The 11,575-nt window shown below is 37.0% G+C and overlaps 1 non-coding gene across 1 annotated transcript; it reads right to left on the bottom strand.

Moving 5' to 3' along the window:
* Positions 1-11,005: 11,005 nt before the first annotated feature.
* Positions 11,006-11,109, bottom strand: LOC115509467. The gene has a single exon (XR_003967368.1). It is a non-coding gene; the product is annotated as a U6 spliceosomal RNA (small nuclear RNA).
* Between the last annotated feature and the right edge of the window lie 466 nt (positions 11,110-11,575).

The following is an 11,575-nucleotide window of genomic DNA, read 5'->3' as shown; positions in this document are numbered from 1 at the left end:
GCCCTGTAAAAAAAAGGGCAAAAAACTTCTCAATGTTTGAACATTTCTGTTTACCCAGAATATTTATAAAAAATTTTTTTTTTCAACATTTATTTATTTTTGGGACAGAGAGAGACAGAGCATGAACGGGGGAGGGGCAGAGAGAGAGGGAGACACAGAATCGGAAACAGGCTCCAGGCTCTGAGCCATCAGCCCAGAGCCCGACGCGGGGCTCGAACTCACGGACCGCGAGATCGTGACCTGGCTGAAGTCGGACGCTTAACCGACTGCGCCACCCAGGCGCCCCTACCCAGAATATTTAAATTGTATGTGCAATTTATTTTTTTTGGAGCTTCTTCTTTTCTCCAGTTTGATGTTCCTCTTTGGAGTGCCTAAGAAAACTGTAGGTTTGACTTTTTAGGAAAACACATGGCTGTTCTAATTGGTGGTAAGTTTGATGGTGAGATCTGTTAGGACTTTTATTCCTTGTTTTGAACAGAAATTTTTTTTACAACAGGTAGGATAACTGCATTTTTCTAATGTCGTTCTGAAAAAGTTCCTGTAGTTACTTGCTTTGCTGGATGTTCTTATCCACATCAATTCTTTTGGTTCCCTTGGAAGAAGTAAAATACTTTGAAGAACTAGCAGATGATAATTTGGGAGGTCAGTTGTTTCACTTTCCTGTGATCAATAATGATTTGTATTCTTTCTTATGGTAAAGTTTGTACTTTGAGTTATTTGGTTAACTTTTTCATGGTTTCTTCCTCTTTAGGCTAGGGAGTATCTTTTTCATAGCTTTTCAGCTGCACAACTGATGTATTTTCCTTTTCATTAAAGATGTTTCAGATGCTGATATATACAGAATATTCTAGGGATATTTATTTATTTTTTATTTTATTTTATTTTTTTTAATTATTAAAAATGTTATTTTTTTTATTTTTTTTATATATGAAATTTATTGTCAAATTGGTTTTCTAGGGATATTTAGAGATGAATTTTTGTCCAGTATCTCCGTTTTATACAAGAGGAAATTGAAGCTCAGATTAATTGCTTTGCTTAAGGATATGTTGCAAACTAATGGCCAAGATGAGACTTAATCCCGGTTTACTGACTCCTACTCATCATATCCTAGTGCAGCATCAGATAATCCAAATCACTATATTGTTTTTTGGGGAGGGGCAGGGGGCAGGGGTTTTGGAGGGGATTAGTTTGGGGAGAAATGGGGCTTTAGCTGGAAGGTGGATATAGGGTCAAGAGATGTTTTCTTAAAGTGGGAAAAATTGTATAACGTTTGTATGCTTATGGGAATAATCCAGTATAGATTGGGAGAAATTGATTAGAGTGAAGAAAGAGTTGCTTATAGTTTATGTTTGAATAGGCATATAAGTAGAGAAGTTGACCATGGTGGGAATACCACCATTTAATCCTTACTAGCAGTAGGGAGTGCTGATGGTATGGATTCAGATGCTGGTGGAGAAGTAGATGTGGTTTAGGTTTGTCTAAGTGCTTATTTTTTTCAATGACACAGGAAGGTAGGCCATTAAGGGACTAAGGATAGAAGAAGGGATGTTAGATTTGAAGAGAGTTAAGAAGTGTGAAACAGTCCTCTGTAAGAATGCGGGAGTGAATATACTAGAGAATTACAGAATCAAATGCCCATTTGAGATTAGTGGACATGAATTTACAGTGTCATTGGGTCAGCATGGAAACATGACTTTTCTTGTCACTTTGTATGTGAAATAGGTAAATTATCCAAGATTGGGGTGTTGCTGGTTGAGGGAAGGAGAAGAAGGCCTAAGAAATTGAATATGTGTATAAGGGAATGTTAATAATGAAGAACTATGGAATCTAAGCCAGGGACTTGTTTTAGGGGAAAGGGTTGTATAGAATGGAAGTGGAGTCATTTTAATTCTGTGAATATTCACTCATGTAAAAATTAACTTCAAATGGACTGTAGACCTAAATGTATGACCTGAAATCATAAAACTTCTAGAAGTACCAGAGAAAATCTTTTTTTTTTTTAAATGAAATTTATTGTCAAATTGGTTTCCATACAACACCCAGGGCTCATCCCAACAGGTGCCCTCCTCAATGCCCATCACCCACCCCCCATCAACCCTCAGTTTATTCTCAGTTTTTTTTTTTTTAATTTTTTTTTTCCAACGTTTATTTATTTTTGGGACAGAGAGAGACAGAGCGTGAACGGGCGAGGGGCAGAGAGAGAGGGAGACACAGAATCGGAAACAGGCTCCAGGCTCTGAGCCATCAGCCCAGAGCCTGACGCGGGGCTCGAACTCCCGGACCGCGAGATCGTGACCTGGCTGAAGTCGGACGCTCAACCGACTGCGCCACCCAGGCGCCCCTATTCTCAGTTTTTAAGAGTCTCTTATGGTTTGGCTCTCTCCCTCTCTTTTTTTTTTTTTTTCCCTTCCCCTCCCCCATGGTCTTCTGTTAAGTTTCTCCAGATCCACATAAGAGTGAAAACATATGGTATTTGTCTTTCAGTACCAGAGAAAATCTTAATGAACTTGGGCTAGCAAGGGTTTTTTAAGACACAAAAAGCATGAAGGGGGAAAATTACTAAATTGGATGTCCTCAAATTTAAAATCTTTTTGAGTATTTTTTAAAAAAATATTTATTTATGGGGCGCCTGGGTGGCGCAGTCGGTTAAGCGTCTGACTTCAGCCAGGTCACGATCTCGCGGTCTGTGAGTTCGAGCCCCGCGTCAGGCTCTGGGCTGATGGCTCAGAGCCTGGAGCCTGTTTCCGATTCTGTGTCTCCCTCTCTTTTGGCCCTCCCCCGTTCATTCTCTGTCTCTCTCTGTCCCAAAAAAAATAAATAAACGTTGAAAAAAAAATAAAAAAAAAATTTATTTATTTTGAGAGAGAGAGAGGGAGACAGAATTCCAAGCAGGCTTTGCTCTGCTAGCGCAGAGCCTGATGCAGGGCTCAAACCCACAAACTGTGAGATCATTGCCTGAGCAGAAACCAAGAGTTGGCCCCTCAACCAACTGAGCCACCCAGGCGCCCCTAATCTTTTTGTCTTTGAAATTCACTGTTAAGGAAATGAAAAAGACATTTGTAACTGTGTGAGGTGATATGTTATGGTTATCATTTTGCAAAATATACTTACATCAAATTATTATGTTGTATACCTGAACCTAATATAATGTTGTTTGTCGGATATAGCTCACTAAAAAATAAATAAAAAACAAAATGAAAAGGCATGCCCTCAGACTGGGAGAAAATATTTGCAAAACGTATTTGACAGAGGATATGTATCCAGAGTATATAAAGAACTCTTGCAACCCAGTAAGACAAACAACCTTGTAAAAAAAAGGGCAAAAAACCTCACAAAAACTTGAATAGAAAGTTCATCAAAGAAGATAAATGGATGCCTAATATGCATGTGCAAAGATGCTTAACTTCATAAATCATTAGAAAAGTGTTAACTAAAACCATAATAATGTACTGTTATACTAGAATGGCTATAATTATAAAGATTGGTCCGGTGTTAGTAAGAATGCAGACCAAGTAGAATTCTCATATGCTGTTGGGAATGTGAACTGGAACAGCTGGGCAGTTACTCTAAAATTTAAGTGTAAACTTGCCATATGACCCACCCATTTCACTTCTTAAGTATTTATCCAAGAGAAATGAAAGCAATATGGTGGCACCTGGGTGGCTCAAGCAGTTGAGCATCCAACTCTTGGTTTTGGCTCAGGTCATGATCCCAGGGTTGTGGGATCAAGCCCCATGTTGGGCTCTGTGCTGAATGTGGAGCCTGCTTGAGGTTTTCTGTCTCTCTCTCTGTGCCTCCCTCTGCTCTCATATATGCTCTCTCTCTCTCAAATAAAAAAATATAGGGGCACTGGTTGACTCAGTTGGTTAAGTGTCTGACTTTGGCTCAGGTCATGACCTCGTGGTTCATGAGTTCAAGCCCCTTGTTGGGCTCTGTGCTGACATCTCAGAGCCTGGAGCCTGCTTTGGGTTGTATGTCTCCCTCTCTTTTAACTGCTGAGCAGTTAAAAGGAAAGAATTACTGATACTTAACAACGTGGATGGCTCTTCAAATAATTAGGCTAAATGAAAGAAGTCAGACTTATAAATAAAATAAAGCAGATATACTATATTTAAGTTCTAGAAAACTACTCTGTAATCACAGAAGATAGTTGACAGGAGAGGAGGATAGGAGTGACAAGATTACACAGTGGGCATGAACAAACTTTTGGGACTGATGGAAATGTCTGTTATCTTGATTATGTTGACAGTTTTATGGATATAAATGTTTTGTTAATTTATCAAATTGTACATGTTAAATAGGTGCAGTTTATTTTATATCTGTTATACCCTAAAGCTGTAATGGACTAGCAGAATGGTGGAGTTAGTAACATGATATTCATTTCTTCCATGCTTTCAAATATAATGCTTAGCAGATAAATCATTTGAGGCCTGTCAATTATTTTTGTTCTTATTATAACATTGTTCTTTTCATGTTAGGTTTTTTTAGTTTCTGTGCTGTGTTTTACTGGACTTTACGAGTCCTGGCACACTTGGTAAGAACTTGGTACTTTTTGATGATGTTGCTAAAACCTAACGGAATAGAAGCGCCTAGGGGCGCATGGGTGGCTCAGTCTGTTAAGTGTCCAACTCTTGATTTCGGCTCAGGTCATGATCTCATGTTTTGTGAGTTTGAACCCCGAGTCGGGCTCCTCACTGATAGTGCGGAGCCTGCTTGGGATTCTCTCCCTCTCTGTCTGCCCCTCACCTGCTCGCTCAATCAATCTCTCTCTCTCTCTCTCTCTCTCTCTCTCTCTCTCTCTCTCTCTCTCCAAAATAACTAAATAAACTTAAATAATGTTTTGAGCATTTAGAATGTTCTACACTCACTACTGAAAATACTATTCCTGTTTTCCTGAACATTCTTGAAGACTGACTTCTGTAGTTCACTGAATATATAAATACTTTTTAGATTAAAAAGAGAATTGAATTGCCAGAGTTGAATTTTATCTGGTTAAGGTATTAGTGAGATGTGAAATAGAATAAAGATTATGGAAATATAATTGGTATGTGGTGAATCAGAAACTTATAATTCTTAATTTGTAACTTTTTGGTTATCATATTTAGGTATTTCTAATTTACTTGTGTAGTTTCTTATTGTTGGGTTGAGGGCAAGGAGAAATGCTGGGGAGGGAGTGAGGGTAATGTAATTATTACAGGAAAAGGAGAGAGCTCTGTGTTTTTATTTTTTTTCTTTTATTCTTTCTATTGTTATTAGTAGATATCATTAGGGAACAATTAATTCCAGGGACTGTGAAAAATATGTTCTGTGCATTATTTTATGTAATTCTCACAACTCTAGGAAGTAGGTCTCATTGCCATTTTACCAATGAGGGAACTGAGACTTAACATCTAAGATTTTACAGAAAGATAAACAGCTAGTAAGTGTCTTTAAATAACTGGCTCACTCCAAAGATCAGGGTCTTAACACTGCTGAATTTCTCTCATTGTTAATAAGACAGTCTTGTCCAGGATTTAAAAAAGAAACATCCCTTTGAATGTCCGTTAGCCCTGGAGAATCTGTTTAATAACATACAGATACATAAACACATGTGACCCCTTTTAGGAAAATCATTCTTCTGGAAGTATTCTTCATTAGGAGAAACAGTTTCTTAGAATTGAAAGTGCTAGAGATTTGTAAACATTTTTGTAAGCGTATAATATTTTTTTAAAGTCAGGCAGTAAGAAGAAAGCTGAGATAAAATACAGTCTCTGAAAGGAATCCCTGAATCACCAGACATTCTTTCATTGACCCTGCTTCTTGCTTTAATGTGACACTGTTTTCTTAGTGTTTTACATTTTCATGTTTGTATGTTCATTCATTGACTAAACAGCTTAAGAAGTCACTGTACCTACCTGTTCTTTGTAGTCACCATGCTTTTAGTAAGGTCCTCTTTCTTTGGCCATATTTACAGAGTATACACAAGCAAGTTTGATAAAACTGAGGAGAAGGCATTATTCAAAGTGATAAATGTCTATTGAACTTAATGTGTCTTTCTCATTTCTTTATTAACTCTTGAGTTTCTTACCTATTCATTTGGTCAGTAGTGCTGTATGAAACGTGGAGGTCAACAGAAAATTTTGTTTTGAGTGTGAATGACTGGGTTGGGAAAAGATGTTGCTGAATCACGAATTCCCTTAGGAGGTGGCTGAAAAATGTTGCCCCTTACAAAATAGAAGCATGGGAAGAAATAATGACTTCAAGAATAGAACGGTTGAATAAATTTTCAGTGTAGCAATGCATAAGGTATGTGTTACCATTGAAACCATCTCAAATGACCTACAGTGAAGGAGAAAGAGCATAAATTGGAGACGTTTTTAAAATCTGAAAAACATGATTAGATTTTATTTCTAAACTTTGTGTTCATTTATTTATTCTGGAGATATTTAGGATTAGCTTTGGGGCAGGTGAACAAAATTTGACATACTCAGGGTGTATTGAAATGTAACATGTTATATGATTATCGTGTTTTTTCCTGTTTCTTTCAAATGACAAATTGTGAATACTTGATGTAAGAAATTTGAAATTAGGATTTTTTTTAAAAAAGATAAACTTTTTCAAGATTTAATGTATAAATGTATTATACCAGAAGGTTTGTGGAATCTATTTTGGCTCTTTCTTGATTTTCAATGATCTTAATAGGAATTGTCTTCAGTTGGTTCATTTATTCTGTTACTTATTCCTCTGCTGTTCAAAGTCAGGAATTTTATTTTGATAGTCCTTTCTATGCTTGGGTCTCAGAAGGAAGTCCCTTGTAAAACCAAGTATGATGTAGCTGACAGCATTCAAAGCATTAGTTGTTGTATGTGATGAAAAATGAAAAATAGCTTGAAGTATATGATATTTAAGTTTCTTTTGGATATGTTTGGAGAGAGAAAGAATTGCCATAGGAGGAAACTTAAAGAATTTTATTCTTAGTTTGAAAAGAACATACATGAGAAAACTTTTTCCCCCCTTTTGCCTGCCCTTACACTGAAGTATTTGGGAGACACCGACCTTCCCGCCCCCACCTTTCCTCACAGGTCACATGATGTTTTTCTTTTGAAGGTTTTTCAAGATATTTTCCCTGCTATTTCAGGACTCTTGCCATTGTACATTCTTAGACTCTTCGGGGACATTTCTCTGGCCTCTTCTGAGAACTCTTGTCAAAACTGCTTAACTAGGTGATTAAATGCTCCCTCTTTCAGCTTCATTTGGAAGGATTTGCCTCATTCCCTTTATTGGTTATTAACTATTCACTTTTGATAATAGATACCTGGTTTATACTTTATAGTATTTACTTGTGCATCTTTATTTCAAAAAGTATTTGAGGATTATAGGCTTCTTAGAAAACCCAGATATCTTTCCTTTCCTCCCCTTCTTCTTGAGATTGTAATTACCCATGGGAGTAAAGAGTAATCTTTTTGGGAGTTGGTGGGAATATCTGTAGACAGGTTAATTATAGATTATCTATACTTTTTCATCAAGATATTCTCTCTCCCTTTTTTCTTCTATTAATATGGTTTTTCTGTGTTTCGTACTTGCTTATTTGTACATCTTTAACCCACACACAACACAAAATGGGATTTAAGACCTGACCCATATAGGAGTTCTAGAGCATTCTTTTTTTTTTTTTTTTTTTAATTTTTTTTTTTCACGTTTATTTATTTTTGGGACAGAGAGAGACAGAGCATGAACGGGGGAGGGGCAGAGAGAGAGGGAGACACAGAATCGGAAACAGGCTCCAGGCTCTGAGCCATCAGCCCAGAGCCCGACGCGGGGCTCGAACTCACGGACCGTGAGATCGTGACCTGGCTGAAGTCGGACGCTTAACCGACTGCGCCACCCAGGCGCCCCTCTAGAGCATTCTTAATGCACTGTGATTCATAATCTAGGCTTGTTTTTAAAACAGCTATCCTTTACGTATGCTGAATAACTAGCCTCATATATATCCTCCCCTCTCTCCATTTTTCTTTTCTGCGGGGACCAGGCTATGTCTTCAGAATAAAAAGGGGTCTAATTTTCAGATCATAGGTGTCATCAAAGAGGGAGTATTTTGATGGTTAAGAGCTTTCATTTTTATTAGTTCATGAGTTAAGTCAGAATGCTAAAGTAGAGGATTCACTTCTTCATCAGTTTCCTTCTTAGACCAGATTTTGGGATGCAGATCAAAAGATGCAGGTGGTTATAAGTTCACAAGTTGTATTAGAACTAAGGCAGAATGAACCAAGGATGTTCTTGTGGATACCTTTCAGGAATGGTAAGAGAAGAGGGGAGAGGCAGAAAGACAAGGTAAAAACTACCAATGCAAACCCTGGATTTGATTTGTACGTTCCTGAAAATGAAGTTTAAAAAATAGGGGGGCGCCTGGGTGGCGCAGTCGGTTAAGCGTCCGACTTCAGCCAGGTCACGATCTCACGGTCCGTGAGTTCGAGCCCCGCGTCGGGCTCTGGGCTGATGGCTCGGAGCCTGGAGCCTGTTTCCGATTCTGTGTCTCCCTCTCTCTCTCTGCCCCTCCCCCGTTCATGCTCTGTCTCTCTCTGTCCCAAAAATAAATAAAAAACGTTAAAAAAAAAAAAATTAAAAAAAAAAAAACCCAAAACCTAGTGAATTTATTCCTCTATCTGCATTATAGGATTTGTAGGTTTCAAACATTTTCTGTATATATATTCATGCCTAATATAAGCTCTGTGTGGATGCTAAATGACAAGTAGTCCACATTCTGCATGTATATTCCTGTATCTTCATTCACTCCTAAAATTCATGGCAATGTTATTTCCACCTATGTTATTTTTCTAAATTTTTGTAGATTTTTCATAGATAGTCTGTATTAGGCTAAGGGATTTCCCTTCTCTTAATTTTTTTGAGAGTGTCATAAATGTTGAATTTACTTGAATGCCTTTTCTGTATCTGTTATGATCATACGGCTTTCTTACTTAGTCTGATACTGTGAATTAACATTGATTGCTTTTTTTACTGTTGAGTCAGCTTTGCATCCCTGGGGCTAATATTTTTTTTTGGTTTTCATATATATATGTTCACTTAAGAGTATTGATCTGTAATTTTTTTTTTTTTTTGGTAATGTCTTTGTTTTATTTTAGTATTAGAGTAATGTTGGCCTCATGAAATGAAATGTTCCCTCTTCTATGAGATTTTGCAGAATCATTATTTCTTCCTGAAATAGTTGGTAGAATTAATCAGTAAAACCATCTGGGTCTGGAGTTTCCCTTTTTTTGAGGGGTTACTACTACAAATTCACTTTATTTAGATACAGAGTTATCCAGGTTATCTATTTCTCCTTGTATAGGTTTTGTAGTTTGTGACACCTTTGAAGGAATTGGTTCATTTCATCTAAACTATCAAAATTATGGGCGTAGAGGGGTTTGTTGTATTTATTACCCTTTTAATATCTGTTGTGTCAGTGTTAATGTCCCCTCTCTTTTATTCCAGTTAGTGGTAATTTGTGTCTTTCCCATTTCTTGGTTAGCCTGGCTACAACTAGTTCATTAATTTTATTGATCTTTTCAAAGAACCAGCTTTTGCTTTCATTTATTTTTCTCCATTGTGTTTCTGTTCTCAGTTTCATTGATTTCTGCCCTAATTTTTATTATTTTTTTTCTTTCACTTTCACTTTGATTTAGATTTAATTTGATCTTCTAAGTTTCTTAAAGTAGAAGCTTAAATTATTGATTTTAGGTCTTTTTTAATACAGTAAAACCTTGGTTTGTGAACATAATTCATCACGGAGACATGCTTGTAATCCAGAGCTCTTGTGTATCAAAGTGAATTTCCCCATAAGAAATAATGGAAACTCAGATGATTCATTCTACAACCCAAAAATATTCATATAAAAATGATTACAATACTGTAATATAATATAAAATAGTAGGGAAAATACAAAATATAAAGAAGAATAAATTAGCCTGCACTTACCTTTGAAAACCTTCCTGACTGGTGTGAGAGGAGGAGGGTTCACTATCACTAATGGAATCACTGCTATCTTTTGGCCCAATGGAATCTTTTTCTGCATGGGGGCCATTGTATACACTCACAAAGATGTTGACTACAGTACAGTATTAATAAACTGCTGTCAGATGCTGTATTTAATGTAACTGGCAACAAGGCAGCAGAGGAAAGGGTCTATGTCTGCAGGCAGCCTGACCTAGAATGAAGCAAAGCATTCCTAAGCTTACTCTTGTATGGAAAAGCAAAGGACTGTCCATAGGTGCTTTGAAGTGACAAAAAAATACACTAGTGCCAGTTGTGGGTACCTTCCAACCTTCTGAAAAACCCTGATTTCTGCCAAACGCTGTGGCCTGAGACGGAGCATCTGAGCATGGGAGACAATCATCCACAATCCTGCAGAGAGAGACAGCGGGAGAGAGAAGAACCATTGGCTCAGTTGTGATCATGTAATCATGTGATGTTCGGTGTCACATACTACTTGTATTACAAGACATCACTCATTAAGTTAAAATTTATTAGAAATGTTTGCTCGTCTTGCAGAACACTCACAGAGCAAGTTACTCGCAATCCAAGGTTTTACTGTATATGCATTTAAAACTATAAATTTTTCTCTGGGCACTGTTTTAACATCCCACAAGTTTTGATGTTCCATTTTCACTTATTTGAAAATATTTGTTTTTTTCTAGGCTTCCTCTTTTACCCATGGGTTATTTAGGAGTATATTGTTTAATATCCAAGTATTTGGGGCAACTTTCCCAGATCTTTTGCTAATTGATTTTAATGTAATTTCATTGTGATCTGAGAATGTACTTTACATCATAAAAAACAATATTTTATTTTTTTAAATTTTATTTTTTATTTTTTAAAATTTACATCCAAATTAGTTAGCATATAGTGTGCAACCATGACTTCTGGAGTAGATTCCTTAGTACCCCTTACCCATTTAGCCCATCCCCCCTCCCGCAACCCCTCCAGTAACCCTCAGTTTGTTCTCCATATTTATGAGTCTCTTCTGTTTTGTAAAAATACTGAATGCTTTACGAATTTGCGTGTCACCCTCGCACAGGGGCCATGATAGTCTCTGTATTGTTCCAATTTTAGTATATGTGCTTCTGAAGCGAGCACAAAAAAATAGTGTTGAGATTTATTTTATGGCCCAGAATATAATATGTCTTTGTGAGGGTTCCAAGTGCACTTGAAAAGAATGTATATTTACCAGTTATTGGGTAAAGTGTTTTGCAAATGTCATGTAAGTTAGGTGGTAGTACTATTGAGGTCTCCTTCCTGATTTTCTGCCTACTTGTTTTAACAGTTACTGAGTTGAAAGTCTTTTTATTTATTTATTTATTTATTTATTTTATTTTATTTAGAGAGAGAGGGGAGAGGAGAAGAGAGAAAGAATCCCAAGTAGGCTTCAAGCTTAGTGTGGAGCCCAATGCAGGGCTTGACTTTATGACCTCATGACCCTGAGACAAAATCAGGAGTCAGACGTTCACACTGAGCCATCAGGCACCCCAGAACTCTTTAACTATAATTGTAGATTTGTCTGTTTCTCTTGTTAGATCCATCAGTTTTTACCTCATGTATTTTA

The sequence above is a fragment of the Lynx canadensis genome, chromosome A2 (assembly GCF_007474595.2).
Source record: "Lynx canadensis isolate LIC74 chromosome A2, mLynCan4.pri.v2, whole genome shotgun sequence".
NCBI classification, from domain to species: Eukaryota; Metazoa; Chordata; class Mammalia; order Carnivora; family Felidae; genus Lynx; species Lynx canadensis.
This window is presented reverse-complemented; position numbering and strand designations above follow the sequence as displayed.